The sequence below is a fragment of the Xenopus tropicalis genome, chromosome 7 (genome assembly GCF_000004195.4).
Source record: "Xenopus tropicalis strain Nigerian chromosome 7, UCB_Xtro_10.0, whole genome shotgun sequence".
NCBI classification, from domain to species: Eukaryota; Metazoa; Chordata; class Amphibia; order Anura; family Pipidae; genus Xenopus; species Xenopus tropicalis.
The window spans coordinates 126,772,091-126,788,818 of record NC_030683.2 but is presented as its reverse complement, the minus strand read 5'-3'; the positions used below and the strand labels follow the sequence as shown (position 1 = coordinate 126,788,818).

At 45.7% G+C, this 16,728-nt stretch overlaps 1 long non-coding RNA gene across 1 annotated transcript; it reads right to left on the bottom strand.

Moving 5' to 3' along the window:
- Positions 1-1,921: 1,921 nt before the first annotated feature.
- On the bottom strand, positions 1,922-16,427 carry LOC116412307. The gene is made up of 3 exons (XR_004223652.1): positions 16,418-16,427; positions 3,589-3,591; positions 1,922-2,611 (listed from the first exon to the last, which is right to left on the bottom strand). It is a non-coding gene; the product is annotated as an uncharacterized LOC116412307 (long non-coding RNA).
- Positions 16,428-16,728: the final 301 nt, after the last annotated feature.

The window sequence follows — 16,728 nt, the reverse complement described above, 5'->3', positions numbered from 1 at the left end:
CTAAAATAGAGATGGAAAGGGATATTGCTGCTAGGAGTAAAAAGAATCCAAAATTATTTTTTAATTATGTGAATAGTAAAAAAATGAAGCAAGAAGGGGTGGGAACTTTATTATCACGGGGGGGTACGTTGGTTGATGAAAACGGGGAAAAAGCTGAAATTTTGAACTCTTATTTTTCATCTGTCTATACATCTGAGGAGCCAGATAATGAAGGCTTCCCTTGTAATATGCCCAGTTCTAGTAATTTAGCTACTGACGCATGGGTCACTCGGGAGGAAATTCAAAAGAGACTTGAACATGTAAAGGTAAACAAAGGTCCAGGGCCGGATGGGATTCATCCCAGGGTATTAAATGAGCTGAGCGCTGTGATTGCCAAACCTCTTCACTTAATTTTTCAGGATTCATTGAGGTCTGGCATGGTGCCAAGAGACTGGCGGATTGCTAATGTGGTGCCGTTATTTAAAAAGGGATCCCGTTCTCAGCCTGAAAACTATAGGCCTGTTAGTCTGACATCAGTAGTAGGAAAACTTTTGGAAGGGGTAATAAGGGATAGGGTACTTGAATACATTGCAGTTCACAATACTATTAGTTTGTGCCAGCATGGTTTTATGCGTAACAGATCTTGCCAGACTAATTTAGTTGCCTTTTATGAGGAGGTGAGTAGGAACCTTGATGCTGGAATGGCAGTTGATGTCATCTACTTGGACTTTGCTAAAGCGTTTGATACAGTACCTCACAGAAGGTTAATGATCAAATTAAGGAATATTGGCCTAGAACATAATATTTGTAATTGGATAGAGAACTGGCTGAAGGATAGAGTACAAAGAGTGGTTGTAAATGGAACATTTTCTAATTGGACCAGTGTGGTTAGTGGAGTACCGCAGGGGTCAGTCCTTGGGCCTTTGCTGTTTAACTTGTTTATTAATGACCTGGAGGGGGGCATAGACAGTATTGTTTCTATTTTTGCTGATGACACTAAATTGTGCAAAACTATAAGTTCCATGCAGGATGCTGCCGCTTTGCAGAGCGATTTGACAAAATTAGATAACTGGGCAGCAAACTGGAAAATGAGGTTCAATGTTGATAAGTGCAAAGTTATGCACTTTGGTAGAAATAATATAAACGCAAACTATCTACTGAATGGTAGTGTGTTGGGGGTTTCCTTAATGGAGAAGGATCTAGGGGTTTTTGTTGATAACAAGTTGTCTAATTCCAGGCAGTGTCATTCTGTGGCTACTAAAGCAAATAAAGTGCTGTCTTGTATAAAAAAGGGCATTGACTCAAGGGATGAGAACATAATTTTGCCCCTTTATAGGTCCCTGGTAAGGCCTCACCTTGAGTATGCAGTGCAGTTTTGGGCTCCAGTCCTTAAGAAGGATATTAATGAGCTGGAGAGAGTGCAGAGACGTGCAACTAAACTGGTTAAGGGGATGGAAGATTTAAACTATGAGGTTAGACTGTCGAGGTTGGGGTTGTTTTCTCTGGAAAAGAGGCGCTTGCGAGGGGACATGATTACTCTGTACAAGTACATTAGAGGGGATTATAGGCAGTTGGGGGATGTTCTTTTTTCCCATAAAAACAATCAACGCACCAGAGGTCACCCCTTTAGATTAGAGGAACAGAGCTTCCATTTGAAGCAGCGTAGGTGGTTTTTCACGGTGAGGGCAGTGAGGTTATGGAATGCCCTTCCTAGTGATGTGGTAATGGCAGATTCTGTTAATGCCTTTAAGAGGGGCCTGGATGAGTTCTTGATCAATCAGAATATCCAAGGCTATTGTGATACTAATATCTACAGTTAGTACTAGTGGTTGTATTTATAGTTTATGTATGTGAGTATAGATTGGTAGGTGTGGGTTAGGTGTGCTGGGTTTACTTGGATGGGTTGAACTTGATGGACACAGGTCTTTTTTCAACCCTATGTAACTATGTAACTATGTAACTGTAGGGGTTAAATTATTTGAACATTTGCCTTATGTTTCGTCCAAAGACATACACTGTATCAGACACTGCCAATGACACTGTAAGGGTTAAATTACTGTCACATTTCCCTTATCATTTGTCTCAACACACTGTAAGGGTTAAATTATTGCTGTGTTTCCCTTATCTTTTGTCCCATTACATACACTGTATCAGACACTGCTAATGACCCTGTAAGGGTTAAATTACTGCTGGGTTTGCCTTATGTTTCGTCCAAAGACATACACTGTATCAGACACTGCCAATGACACTGTAAGGGTTAAATTACTGCTGCGTTTCCCTTATCTTTTGACTACATTTGCCTTATGGTTACTCGAAAGACAGACACTGTAAGGGTTAAATTATTTGAACATTTGCCTTATGTTTCGTCCAAAGACATACACTGTATCAGACACTGCCAATGACACTGTAAGGGTTAAATTACTGTCACATTTCCCTTATCATTTGTCTCAACACACTGTAAGGGTTAAATTATTGCTGTGTTTCCCTTATCTTTTGTCCCATTACATACACTGTATTGAACTCTGCCAAAGACACTGCAAGGGTTAATTACTGCCGCATTTGCCTTATGTTTCGTCCAAAGACATACACTGTATCAGACACTGCCAATGACACTGTAAGGGTTAAATTACTGCTGCGTTTGCCTTTTGTCCCAGCACATACACTGCCAATGAGACTGTAAGGGTTAAACCGAAGGGGTTATATATATAATGCGTTTTTATACTATATATTCTCTTTAGAGAAATGTCATTTTAGTGTAATTTCTAAAAAAATATATAAAGAAATGAGTTTCCCCTCTGGGGCAAATTAGAGAGGCGTCAGATGGGGTTTTTGCCTTCCTCTGGGGCAACTAGCAGTTAGGCAGGTTATATATAGGCATTATGGTTGAACGTGATGGGCGTGTGTCTTTTTTCAACCCAACTTACTATGCTACTATGTAAAACGTTTCTTTCCTAAAGGCCCCAATGCCAGCCAATAGCGAGGCCCTACTGCCAGCCAATAGCGAGGCCCTACTGCCAGCCAATAGCGAGGCCCTACTGCCAGCCAATAGCGAGGCCCCACCGCCACTGCTCAAAAACGGAAATGTCAAAAATTGGCAATTTTTGGTGCTTCTCGGCAGCTGTTGCTACCCGGTTACTATCTGCATAATGTTCTAGGTTCTATATTCCTGCTTGGAACGTTAATCCGTGTTCCCCGTTCTATGACACATTAACGGAAGCTTATACCTTGGTCAGGAGTGGCCAAATGATTGGCCGCTATTGGGCAGTGTATTACTGTAATAACATCACGTATTAGAACACTGATATCTGTACATAGAAGGCCCCACTAGCTCATAGCTTTGGGCACTGATCCCCAACCAGGGACTCGGGGGGAACATGTTGCTCCCCAACCCCTTGGGTGTTGCTCTCAGTGCCCCCAAACCAGGGAGTTATTTTTCAATTCCTGACTTGGGGGCAAGTTTTGGTTAACTAAAACCAGATGACACAGCCTTCTATAGGCTGCCAGTTTCCATAGGGGCTACCAAACAGCCAATCACAGCCCTTATTTGGCACCCCAGGAACTTTTTAATGCTTGTGTTGCCCCCCAACTCTTTTTACATTTGAATGTGACTCACTGGTAAAAAAATGTGGGGGGAAAATTGTGGGTAAAACAATAGAGGCCACATGGAACCTAGGGGTTGGCGGAGGCACCACTAATGCAAACGGTAAGTAATTTAGGGAGGAGTTCAGTTTATCCCCGCCCCCTTTTGTTAATGCCTTCATTCACAGCAAAATAAGAAATAATAAATACAAATTTGTAAGATTAACTCCAAGAGAAAGAGAGCTTCAATCTGAAATAAATGGAAGAAATATATAAAAACTTGGAAAGGTAGGGCGGTATACCTCATCCCCTACCTGTGCCGCTAATAAACATTTAGAACCCCAGTCAGCTGACCCAAATGGAAGACCTGGTTGGTCAGTGACTTTTGCTGATGAATGTATTTGGTTGTCCGGCAGCCCGGGGCAACCAGTCCCTCGTCACCCAACCCTGACTGCATCGCTATATTTAGGGTAGGAGAGGGGCCGGGGAGGGGGGAATAAGGTACAACAGACCCCCACGGTCCAGCCATCCCCCCCCCCCATGATCACAACTGGCCAAACATATGTGAAATGTGAAACATCATCCTTGTGTGACCAGTGTACTTGTTATGGCAGTTGTGGCAATGATGGGGCAATGATGGGGCAATGATGGCGCAGAACACCACACCCCATACATCTGATAAATTGATATTTAGCACAAATGGAGACCCAAAAATGGCCCGTAGATCTGCCCCAGCTGGGGGCTATTGCAAAAGAACGTTGAGGGCAGAACCATAATGGGCCGAGGAAGACACAATGGCGATTATCTATAGTTATTCAGTAACAACAGATGAAGCAGATGGATCTTCTCCAAGGGAACTCACGGGTTACTACGTTGCTGCCGGAAGGGGCATCTGGGGCAAATTCTCATTTTCTACAAAAGAAAACACACAGGGGCACATTTACAAAGGCACGAACGTTCCAAGCGTATTTTCGTCGATTTTTTTCGTGCGTCCGCGCGACTTTGTCGTACACCGCGCAACTTTTTCGTACACTTGCACGCAAAAAATCGGATAGGTTTTACCGCTGTTTACTATTGTACGGTCCGAAAATTCCGTGACTTTCGGATCGCCAATACGATATTATCATGACTAATACGATTTTTTCGTAAGCATTTTCGTCATATTTGCGATCCTCAGAAATTTTCGTTTTAAATCCGAATTTAGAGCTTAATACATAAAAACTCCACACGTTCTATTCATTCCTACGGGGTTTTTTGGAAGCACATTTGTCACGAAAATTCTTTTATGGGTCGTACGAACATATCGCGAAATTTTCGGATCCGACCATTCATAAACAGCGGGAAAATCTTTCCGGCTTTTGAAACCTTCTGTGCATGATTTGGGAAGCCTCCCATAGGGCTCACCACGAAAAAGTTATGAAATTTTATCAAAATTATTGTGGACATTACGAAAAGTTCTATAAGTTAGAAAAAATTTAACTGGCCCCTCCAATTAGTACAAAGGACACACAGACATTGGTAGCCATGGCCCCCTAAAAGATTGGTAGCCAGTATCCCCTCAGCATCCTCCATTTACCCCTCTCCCACGTCCTCCAGCTCCCCCCAGAGAATCCTCCAGCTCCCCCCCAGCGTCCTTCCCAGCATCCTCCAGCTCCCACCCCCCCAAGCATCCTCCGGCTCCCCCCTGCTCCCACCAGCATCCTCCAGCTCCCACCAGCATCCTGCAGCATCCCCACTGCATCTGCACAGCTCACCCCCAGCGTCCTCCTGCAGCTCCCCCCTGCATCCTCCTGCAGTTCCCCCCAGCATCCTCCAGCTCCACCCCCAGCAACTTCCTCCAGCTCCCCCCCAGTGACTTCCTCTGGCTCTCCTCAGCTCCCACCCCCCCAGCGACTTCCTCTGGCTCCCCTGCGGCTTCCTCCTGCTCCCCCCTGATAGGGATTAAATTACTAAATGCTGTGATAGGGGCTAAATTGCTTAATGTTGAATTTACACAATTTTGTTTTGAATCATGAAGGCCTGTGAATGTGTTACTTCAATTGTTATGATTATCCTCATTATCTTGTCTTTGTCCAAGTTGCTCTGGCCTTGGGTATCTCAGCTTATTTTCAAGGCTAAGAAACCATAATAAGCTTCAGTAGCCATTTTAATGAATTTCTGTTATTTGCTAATAACTGTAAGGCATATGTGCCCACCCATGCTACATAAGCATAATGGGATGTGTTTACCTATCTACTATAAAAGTAATATCAAAACAAAATAAATTGGTACTTGTTTGCAATACACATACTGGTTGTATCGTTTGTACAAGTTCCCTGATCAGCGCACATGCGCAGACGATATCAGATGTTTCGCCGACGCACAGATTAAATCGGACCGGTCCGTGACTGCTTATAGGGACAGTGCTACAGGTGCACAGACAGAGTTACAGAGATTTACCCTAACAGTTCGTGCTACAGGTGTTACGAACAGAGATTACATGATTTAACCCTTTCACCCCCAGTGACATCCTCTGGCTCCCCTCAGCTCCCCCCCCACTGACTTCCTCTGGCTCCCCTGCGGCTTCCTCCTGCTCCCCCCAGTGACATCCTCTGGCTCCCCTCAGCTCCCACCCCCCCAGCGACTTCCTCTGGCTCCCCTGCGGCTTCCTCCTGCTCCCCCCAGCGACTTCCTCTGGCTCCCCTCAGCTCCCCCCCCCAGTGACTTCCTCCTGTTCCCCCCCAGCGACTTCCTCTGGCTCCCCTCAGCTCCCCCCCCCAGTGACTTCCTCCTGTTCCCCCCAGTGACTTCCTCTGGCTCCCCTCAGCTCCCCCCCAGTGACTTCCTCCTGTTCCCCCCCAGCGACTTCCTCTGGCTCCCCTCAGCTCCCCCCCCCCAGTGACTTCCTCCTGTTCCCCCCAGCGACTTCCTCTGGCTCCCCTCAGCTCCCCCCCAGTGACTTCCTCCTGTTCCCCCCAGCGACTTCCTCTGGCTCCCCATCAGCTCCCCCCCCCCAGTGACTTCCTCTGGCTCCCCTGCGGCTTCCTCCTGTTCCCCCCCAGCGACTTCCTCTGGCTCCCCTCAGCTCCCTCCCCCCAGTGACTTCCTCTGGCTCCCCTGCGGCTTCCTCCTGTTCCCCCCCAGCGACTTCCAATGGCTCCTCTGCGATTTCCTCCTGTTCCCCCCCTAGCGACTTCCTCTGGCTCCCATCAGCTCCCCGCCCCCCAGTGACTTCCTACAGCTCCCCTGCGGATTCACCCGGCTGCGTCCTCTTGATATGTGCCCTGCTCTCTGCTGCATCTGGACATTGTATAACATTTCCATACATCTGCCCCTAAGTCTCCATAGGCTAAATATAGCCAATCAATACCAGGGCCTGGAATGGGAAATCTGCTAAAAGTTCTTTAGTAATTTAATGTACCTGTGCATTTAGATGTAGGATCTTCCCAGCCTGAAAGCTCAGTATTTAGCACTGCATATTATAGTAAATAAAGCTATAACTCACAGTAAGACTATGCAGTAAGTGCCCTGTTTATTGCCCTGGGGCTCGGGCTAATGGAATATGTATCATGACTTGAGAAAAGCAACCGTGTTATTTATGGACTTGTTTTAACCCAAACCCTTTGTTTTCTCTCTGTCAGACTTCTGGATATTTAATGAGAGAGAGAATGAAGTGCAGAGACGGCTGGTTACTTACCCGCGAGAGATAAGCTAGGGCTCCGAACACAAACATTCCTCCAGGAATAAGTGCAGCAATAAGGCAATAGTGATTCCTTGTCTGCTCTGGTACACGGCGTATAAGGCCTAGAGTCCCATTTTCCCAGGGTGCATTGCGGCATTCTGAAAAGACATTATGTGCGTCACTGTCTCAGCTACAATCTAAATCATATGATAAAAATAATATATCTTGTTGTTCCAGATAAGAAGAGCACACCATTAAAGGGAAACTACACCCCCAGAATGAATACGTAACCAACAGACAGTTTATATTATGTTAAGTGGCCTATTAAAGAATCTCCCCAAACTGGAATATATATATCAGTAAATATTGCCCTTTTACATCCTTTCCCTTGAGCCGCCATTTTGTGATGGGCTGTGTGCTCCCTCAGAGATCAGCTGACAGGAAGTGATGCAGCTGTAACTGTAACAGGAAGTAGTGTGGGAGCAAAAGGCAGAACTCTGCCCATTCATTGGCTGATGGGGCCTAGCATGTATGTGTGCCTTGGCTTGTTTGTGTGCACTGTGACTCCTATGATCCCAGGGGGCGGCCCTTAGTACATAAAATGGCAGTTTCCTATTTAGGATTACCCAATGGCACATACTGCTAAATAAGTATATTTATATGAAAATGGTTTATTAATGGTTTGATCGCTTTACCATGATACATTTCTGATTGGTTAGTAATGTGCCCATCACTATTATGTTATAATGCCAGGCCTTCATGCATACAGGAATTTATCACTGGGTTTATTGGTGCCTTGTACCTACCTATTAGATTAAGGAAAGCAATCTTCCCCGGCTCTTGAGGTCTCCCGTATTCAAGGAGGAACGTATCATTTGGCCCCTGGAAGTTTCTTAGATATAGACATGTCCAGTTTGCTAAATATGCCTGGGAATGTCCCTCGCAAGGAACCGTCTGTGGAAGCTTGGTAGGAAATTCAATTGTGCAGAAGATGGCGTCATTCTTTTTGATGATTAAAGTCTGATTTTCCAAGTTCAAAGTAATGAATGCCCCACTGCAATGGTAGGAATCTCCCCCTGTGACCAATGGAACGAGAGAGAGAATTCACTAGTGAGAACATTCCTTCACTTTACACTGAAGTTCCCCTAGAAAAATGACATTGAGAAGGCAACTTTGGGTTAAATTGATGTAGACTATGATGTAGAGAGGAATATTCTGAGACAATTTGCAATTGGTCTTCATTTTTTATTATCTGTGGTTTTGTATTTCACTTTTTGTTCAGCAGCTCTCTGGTTTGGAGTTTCAGCAGTTATCTGGTTGCTAGGGTCCAAATGAACTTAGCGACCAGGTATTGGTTTGAATGAGAGACTGATATATAGGAGAGGGCCTAAACAGAAAAGAAAGAATAATAAAATTGTAGCCTCACAGGGCAATTGTTGTTTGGCTGCCGGGGTCAGTGACCCCTATTTGAAAGAGTAAAAAGCAGGCAAATAATTAAAAAACTATAAAAAATTAATAATGAAGACCAGTTGAATAGTTGCTTAGAATTGGCTATTCTATGCAGGGTCGGACTGGGCTGCCAGGGCACCAGGAAAAAACCCGGTGGGGCTACATTTGAACTACATTTTCAGGTTGTGGGCGGGTTTGGGTTGAGCTTTTGTTCCCCTCCCCGCCTGCGACATTACACTGTTGGCTGCCCAGTTCCGGCTCCTGATTTATAGGTGGGTAGCCGTCTATGCCCTGCCCCTTTTGTGATGTCACCAGTGGGCGGGTCCGGTGCAGATCCATAAATAGAGGGGACTAGCCGGGTCGGGCTGGGAGTGGGAGGGTTAGGGTCTATAAATAGAGGGGACTAGCCGGGTCGGGTTCAGGCTGGGAGTGGGCAGGTTAGGCTCCAGTGCGGGTCTATAAATAGAGGGGACTAGCCGGGTCGGGTTCAGGCTGGGAGTGGGCAGGTTAGGCTCCAGTGCGGGTCTATAAATAGAGGGGACTAGCCGGGTCGGGTTCAGGCTGGGAGTGGGCGGGTTAGGGTCCACTGCGGGTCTATAAATAGAGGGGACTAGCCGGGTCGGGTTCAGGCTGGGAGTGGGAGGGTTAGGGTCCAGTGCGGGTCTATAAATAGAGGGGACTAGCCGGGTCGGGTTCAGGCTGGGAGTGGGAGGGTTAGGGTCCAGTGCGGGTCTATAAATAGAGGGGACTAGCCAGGTCGGGTTCAGGCTGGGAGTGGGCAGGTTAGGCTCCAGTGCGGGTCTATAAATAGAGGGGACTAGCCGGGTCGGGCTGGGACTGGGAGGGTTAGGGTCTATAAATAGAGGGGACTAGCCGGGTCGGGTTCAGGCTGGGAGTGGGAGGGTTAGGGTCCGGCGTGGGTCTATAAATAAAGGGGACTAGCCGGGTCGGGCTGGGAGTGGGCGGGTTAGGGTCCGGCGTGGGGTCTATAAATAGAGGGGACTAGCCGGGTCGGGCTGGGAGTGGGCGGGTTAGGGTCCGGCGTGGGTCTATAAATAGAGGGGACTAGCCAGGTCGGGCTGGGAGTGGGCGGGTTAGGGTCCGGCGTGGGTCTATAAATAGAGGGGACTAGCCGGGTCAGGTCAGGTTTGGGCTGGGAGTGGGCGGGTTAGGGTCCGGCGTGGGTCTATAAATAGAGGGGACTAGCCGGGTCAGGTCAGGTTCGGGCTGGGAGTGGGAGGGTTAGGGTCCGGCGTGGGTCTATAAATAGAGGGGACTAGCCGGGTCAGGTCAGGTTTGGGCTGGGAGTGGGCGGGTTAGGGTCCGGCGTGGGTCTATAAATAGATGGGACTAGCCGGGTCAGGCTGGGAGTGGGTGGGTTAGGGTCCAGAGTGGGTCTATAAATAGAGGGGACTAGCTGGGTTGGGTTCGGGCTGGGAGTGGGCGGGTTAGGGTCCGGCGTGGGTCTATAAATAGATGGGACTAGCCGGGTTGGGTTCGGGCTGGGAGTGGGTGGGTTAGGGTCCAGAGTGGGTCTATAAATAGAGGGGACTAGCCGGGTCAGGCTGGGAGTGGGTGGGTTAGGGTCCAGAGTGGGTCTATAAATAGAGGGGACTAGCCGGGTTGGGTTCGGGCTGGGAGCGGGTGGGTTAGGGTTGGGTGTGGGTCAAGAAAAACTCCACCCCCACATAACTACTACATCCTGCTGCTGATTATTGTCCATTACACAGTGGACTTTCTTCCCTGTAAACCCAAACCTGGTGCTGTTCTGGTTTCTATCAGATCTCCATTTGGAGCGGCTCCCATTGGGCTCATATCCCGCCCCACAGCAGCACGCGCCAATCTCTATGGATTCAGATTACAGACCACAAAGCGACAGCTGCCCGCACCATAATTAAAGGTTGAACCATGCAGTGATTAGTTGTGGGAGCAGAGGATTTACACAAACACAACAGGCATCATTTCCACTCAATCTGCCCAATGGGGTCTTATTTCCATCTTCTATAGAAACCAGCAGAGATTTTATTTTTGATTTTTTTTTTAAATTAATAAATCATGAAGGTTTGGGATTCGGAAACATAAATGTATAAATAGTTTATTAGCCATGTTTCGATTTGTGGTAAAACTTGATCTTAAATAGTGATAAATCAGCCCTTTAGTGTTTTACCTACTGATTGGCCGGTGGTTTGTCCAACTTCCAATGGGATGTCTGAAATGTTCCTAGCAGGAAATGAATGTTAGTTTGAGAGACAGTACTAATAGGGGCCCATTCATGAAACCACAAAAAAACATATTTTTTCTAATTTATAGAACTTTTCGTAATGTCCACGATAAAAAAATTCCACGACTTTCTCGTGGTTTTCGTTAACTCCCACGAAAAAGTCGTATTTTGCGCAAAGACGGCATTCGGAACTCAACCATTACGAGCAAAAAAAAGAATTTTTGTGACATTTTCGAACATCAGAAATTATCATGGAATTTTTTCCAATCGTGCTTTTAACCACCTATAATTCGGGGGTTTCGTAACTAAATAAGGGGGGAATTCAACCATTTTTGAGTTCTGGTGTAAAAAAAAAAAATCAAGAATAATTTGGATTGTAAGTAATGGAAAAAAGTAAATCGCAAATTGAAATGAACTGAAATGAAATCTTGAACCCAAGAATATAAAGTTGCTCGAGTGCGTCGGATACACTTTCCATTGAATTTCCAGCATTTAGTTCCTCGGGCTTTTTGGTCAAATTTTTTTACATTTTTGACTTGAATATTTTCTAGGTCTTGTGTTGTGCCAGTTCTTTTTCAAATAATCTAAAAGTCCTATTTGGAACTAAGTGCCGCCATTTTAACAGCCATCAATCCCACCCCTCCCACAGCCCGCCCCCGTACATACCTGCAGCTAAACCATGTGGACCTTCTCCTCCAGCAGCCACAATAAACATGCAGAACACCAGGAAGACATGCTCCATCACAGGAAGTACTCTTCTACTTGTTGCACAATCCCCACTACACAACGTGCCAATGTACACGGGGGGAACCCACTGAAGAACAACAGGGACCGATGGACTTACAAGCTGTTTTCTCCTTGGCTTTTCTCAAACTGCTTCCTTCCTAACTCATTTTTCCAATGTTTGTGGTATTGTTGGGTGTTGATTTATTTAATATCCCCTGTAGAAAACAATACAACGTACAATTAATATGGAACTATATATATATGTATTCATGGCCAAGCCTTGGAAAAGGTCCCAGGGAGGAACAAAACGTCCCATTGGCTGTATATGCACATAGAAATATATTTTTTGACATGCACAGAAATCCTGGTGTTGCTGGTCTTTTCTGAACTGTGTATTATAGTTTAACCATGCACCTGGGTATCTATCTGAAGCAGAGTGCCACCCTTTTGGTAATATATATATATATATATATATATATGGGGGGAATTCACAAAATAAAATTAGAGATAGATTTGTCAGATTATCCACCTAATTCACAAACCTCCCTTTTGTGAATTTGCGTGAATTCACTTTTATGAATTTGTCTTTTGTGAATATGTGTGAATTCAGTTTTATGAATTTGTCTTTTGTGAATATGTGTGAATTCAGTTTTGTGAATTTGTGTTAATTCAGTGTTGTCAATTTGTGTTTTGTGAATTTGTGTTTTGTGAATTCAGTTTTGTGAATTTGTGTGAATTCAGTTTTGTGGATTTGTGTTTTGTGAATTTGTGTGAATTCACTTTTGTGAATTTGTCTTTTAAACAGACAGTTGTCAGATTTTGTCATTTTACCGACATTTTTTTATGAATTTGCCTTTAGCTCTTAGTAAATCTGTCGGTGCCATCAAACCCAGTCCCACAGCTACAGGAGCCTTGGAATAAGGATTTTACCAGCAGGATTTTGCTATGGGGGCACAGATAAGTTGGGGCAAATGTTAGTGAAGTGAGTAAAGAGGGGGCACTGCTGCAAAAAACGAAAAATTTCCCAAACATAAATCCGCCTAAATTCCGATATAACGACCACTTTTCCATTTTTGGTGAAAGAAAGACAGTTTACAGACACTTTTGTGAATTTGCCGTTTGCCATTTTTCCCGACATTTTCAAAATGGACTAACGCTCAGTGTAACTCTATCAGACCAATTCTAAGCTCTTCTGTTTTGTTTCCCCCAGTCTCCACTTCACACCTCTGGTGGGGGCCCCATTGGGGGATCAGAAACATATTAATGGGGATTAGCAGACTATTTTTAGGGGACAAGTCTCTGTCTAACCCTAGAACAATAGGTGCAAAAAGCCTCATTAACATTTTATAAACAATAAAGTAAGACATCAATTAAAAAGAAACGTTGAATTGATATCTTATATATAAAACGTTTTACCTCACATTTGCATTGCTATGCTAGTTTTAGCTTAATGAATGAGGCAATAATAACATTTTGTGTGAATATATTGTATACATTCTTACTTAAGGAAACGTAAAGCCTCTCAGGCAAATGTTTAGTTTTAGCAGCAGTGCCCCCTCTTTAATCACTTCACTGACACTTGCCCCAACTTATCTGTGCCCCCATAGCATGTCCAGGACTACAGAGCTGCCTGACAGCATTGCCCCCCCCCCCACACCTTTAGCTGTGTCCCTTCTGTTCCCAGCCGCCATCTTGGGGATCAGCAAGCAGCACATACACACCGGCACCCAAACTGGGATATTGGGGTACAGAGTTGGACTGGCCCAACTGGGCACTGCATAAAAACCCGCTGGGCCCTAGTCCTGTTGGGCCTCTATACACCGGGCATGTTGGTGTGGGGGCCGGATTGCTGCTGCCCAGTAATGAGTAGGGGCTAGAGAAGACGGTATTTAGACCCTTAAATCTTGTTACAGAAGTGGAATTACACAGAAATATAGAAACCATTATAAAGCCCAGATTGTCCTGAAAAAAAATTATGTACAGTTTCCCTGGGAAAACTAAAGTTACCCCTCAGGAAATGCCCCAAAGTGAAATGACAAATGAAATGCCAAATCCTGCGGGTAAAATCCTTAGGAACTAAGGCAAAATCATAAAATTCATAAAAAAAATGTCGGTAAAACGACAAAATCTGAAAACTGTTTAAAAGACAAATTCACAAAAGTAGAGGTTTGTGAATACGGTGGAAAATCCGACAAATCTATCTCCACTTTTATTTTGTCTCAATATCAGCACTTTTGTGAATTCCCACTATACAGTTGGAAAGGCATCGCACTCACCCAAAAAATGGCAAGAAAAGCCCAGGCGCTGCCGTAACAAAATAATATCAGCATGTAGAACGAAGAGCCACCGTGGGACTGAAATAGTCAGTAAAATTGACACCAAGGACCCAACCCCATGGCATGATAGGTATGGGGCTTTCCCTGAACATTACATCACCCGGTGTAGATTGTTAGCTGATGAGTAAAGGCAGATAACTTAAAATAACTTTGAGAAAGGCTGTAGTCACACCCGAAATGTCAGTTGTTTTTCTTTTTGCACATAAGTCCCGTGAGTGCGAATTCCTCATCGGATGATTTTGGTCTAAATAATTCTTATAGACTGCACCCAGGCAGCTTGATTTACTTTTCCGTGAGTGCCGACTTTCTATTGTTTAGGTAAAATAACTGCGTATATTCAAAAGTGTGCGTGTCAAGTGCAACAAATGGTAGATAAAATCATATAACCTTAAGGCCATATATATATATATATACCTGTATAAATATTCTCCATTCTAAAGGTGGCCATACACGGGCCGATTGTAGCTGCCGATATGGGTCCCTTGGACTGATTGGGCAGCTTATTGGCCCTTGTACGGGCACCAACGAAGAGCCTGCCCTACCGATATCTGGCCTGAAATTGGGCAGATATCAATCGGGCAGGTTAAAAAATTTAGTCGGATCGGGGACCGTATTGGCTCGTTGATGCGGTTCCCACATCGACTGCGCCCATTACCGTAGCTTTAATTCGATCACTTGGGCCCCAGGGCCAAACGACCGAATTAGCCTAAATTCCCCCGATATCGCCCCCCGTAGGTGGGGATATGGGGAGAAGATCTGCTCGCTTGGCGACCTTGCCAAGCGAGCGGATCTTAATGCGTATGGCCACCTTAAGACTGTGGCCACTAATTCGGAATCAAAATCAACACAACCTACTTGTAACGACAACAATATATTTCAGGAATTTCTAAACAAAGTTCTTGGCTAGCAAAAACTTGGCACCTTGTTCAATAGTATGTTTTGTAAATACATGTAAACTAATAATAGGGTGTGTAAGCTGAGAGTTATGTTCTTCCTGCCTCGGAGGCTCCCCAGTATTTATATGTTTATATTATACTTATTTTGTAAGTGATGTATATATAGCATACCGCCCAACTGTCCCGCTTTCCGCGGGACAGTCCCGGTTTTGGCAGCGCGTCCCGCTGTCCCGGATAGTTCCATAAATGTCCCGCATTTCTGTAATGCGGGACATTCATGGAACTATCCCGACAGCGGGATGCGCTGGCTGCACGTTAATCCTCCTCTTCAGCGTCTCCTCTATATGCGGCTCCTTCGGCGGAGCCAGGCCTTTTATAAGGTTGCGCCCGTGCGTATTGACGCCACACCCACGCACACGCCTGGCTCCGCCGAACAAGGAGCCGCATATAGAGGAGACGCTGAAGAGGAGGACTAACGTGCAGCCAGCAGCATGTATACTCTGTATGGGGGCACCTGTGTATGGGGGGGGGCTACTCTGTATGGGGGGCACATGTGTATGGGGGGGCTACTCTGTATGGGGGCTACTCTGTATGGGGGCACCTGTGTATGGGGGGATACTCTGTATGGGGGGGCACCTGTGTATGGGGGGGATACTCTGTATGGGGGGCACCTGTGTATGGGGGGGGATACTCTGTATGGGGGGGCACCTGTGTATGGGGGGGATACTCTGTATGGGGGGGCACCTGTGTATGGGGGGGATACTCTGTATGGGGGGGCACCTGTGTATGGGGGGGATACTCTGTATGGGGGGGCACCTGTGTATGGGGGGGATACTCTGTATGGGGGGGCACCTGTGTATGGGGGGATACTCTGTATGGGGGGGCACCTGTGTATGGGGGGGATACTCTGTATGGGGGGGCACCTGTGTATGGGGGGGGATACTCTGTATGGGGGGGATACTCTGTATGGGGGGCACCTGTGTATGGGGGGGCACCTGTGTATGGGGGGGCACCTGTGTATGGGGGGGGCTACTGTGTATGGGGGGCACCTGTGTATGGGGGCAAAACTGGTACATAGTTATAACTCACGTATAACTTAGGTAGTACAGTATGAGGGTATAGCACATTTGCGTCTGATCCCGCCATTTCAACTATATAAAAGGAGTATTTTTTTTTAAAGGGTGTGGTAATTGGGGCGTGGCCACAAAAGGGGGCGTGGTCAAAAAAATTTCTTTTTGTCCCTCTTTTCATTTTTCGAATGTTGGGAGGTATGTATATAGCAAAGTTGCTTGAAATTCTATTTATTTTTTAAAAAGCTTAAATTGTGTTTGGCTGGAGTCCCCCTTAACATAAATATTTCACACTGTTACTACAAGTATCATTTGTATGACAGATTGCAGCAGGCACAGGCATTTTGCCATTAATAACCATTTACGAGCTATGTTCACATCCCATTTAAATCCTCTCCAGCCACAAGGCAATAAAATAGTCCTGCAATGTAAAAGTATTTTTGGGCACCTACTAGGGCCATAATTACCTGTGGGGGGGGGGGGCAAAGCACCCCTTGTACCATTTCCCTTAAGGTGAGGAACTTTCAGCCAACCATGCATGGGCGTCCACAGAAGGGGGCAAGAGGGGGCACTTGCCCCCCCCTGGAAAAGTAGCAAAAAAACAAAAACCTTACTCCGTTTCTGCACTTTCCCCTCAAGCCCGTTTTTGCTGTGCTCCGATTGGATCTTTCTTCTTGTGGATTCTTCAATCAGAGCACAGCTTCCTTGACAGACAGTAAAATTGACCAATCAGAGCACAGATGCACACAGGGATCGGGAGATTTTGCAAACTGGAAACAGAAATGAAGACTGAAAAGAACAATCTGCAGCT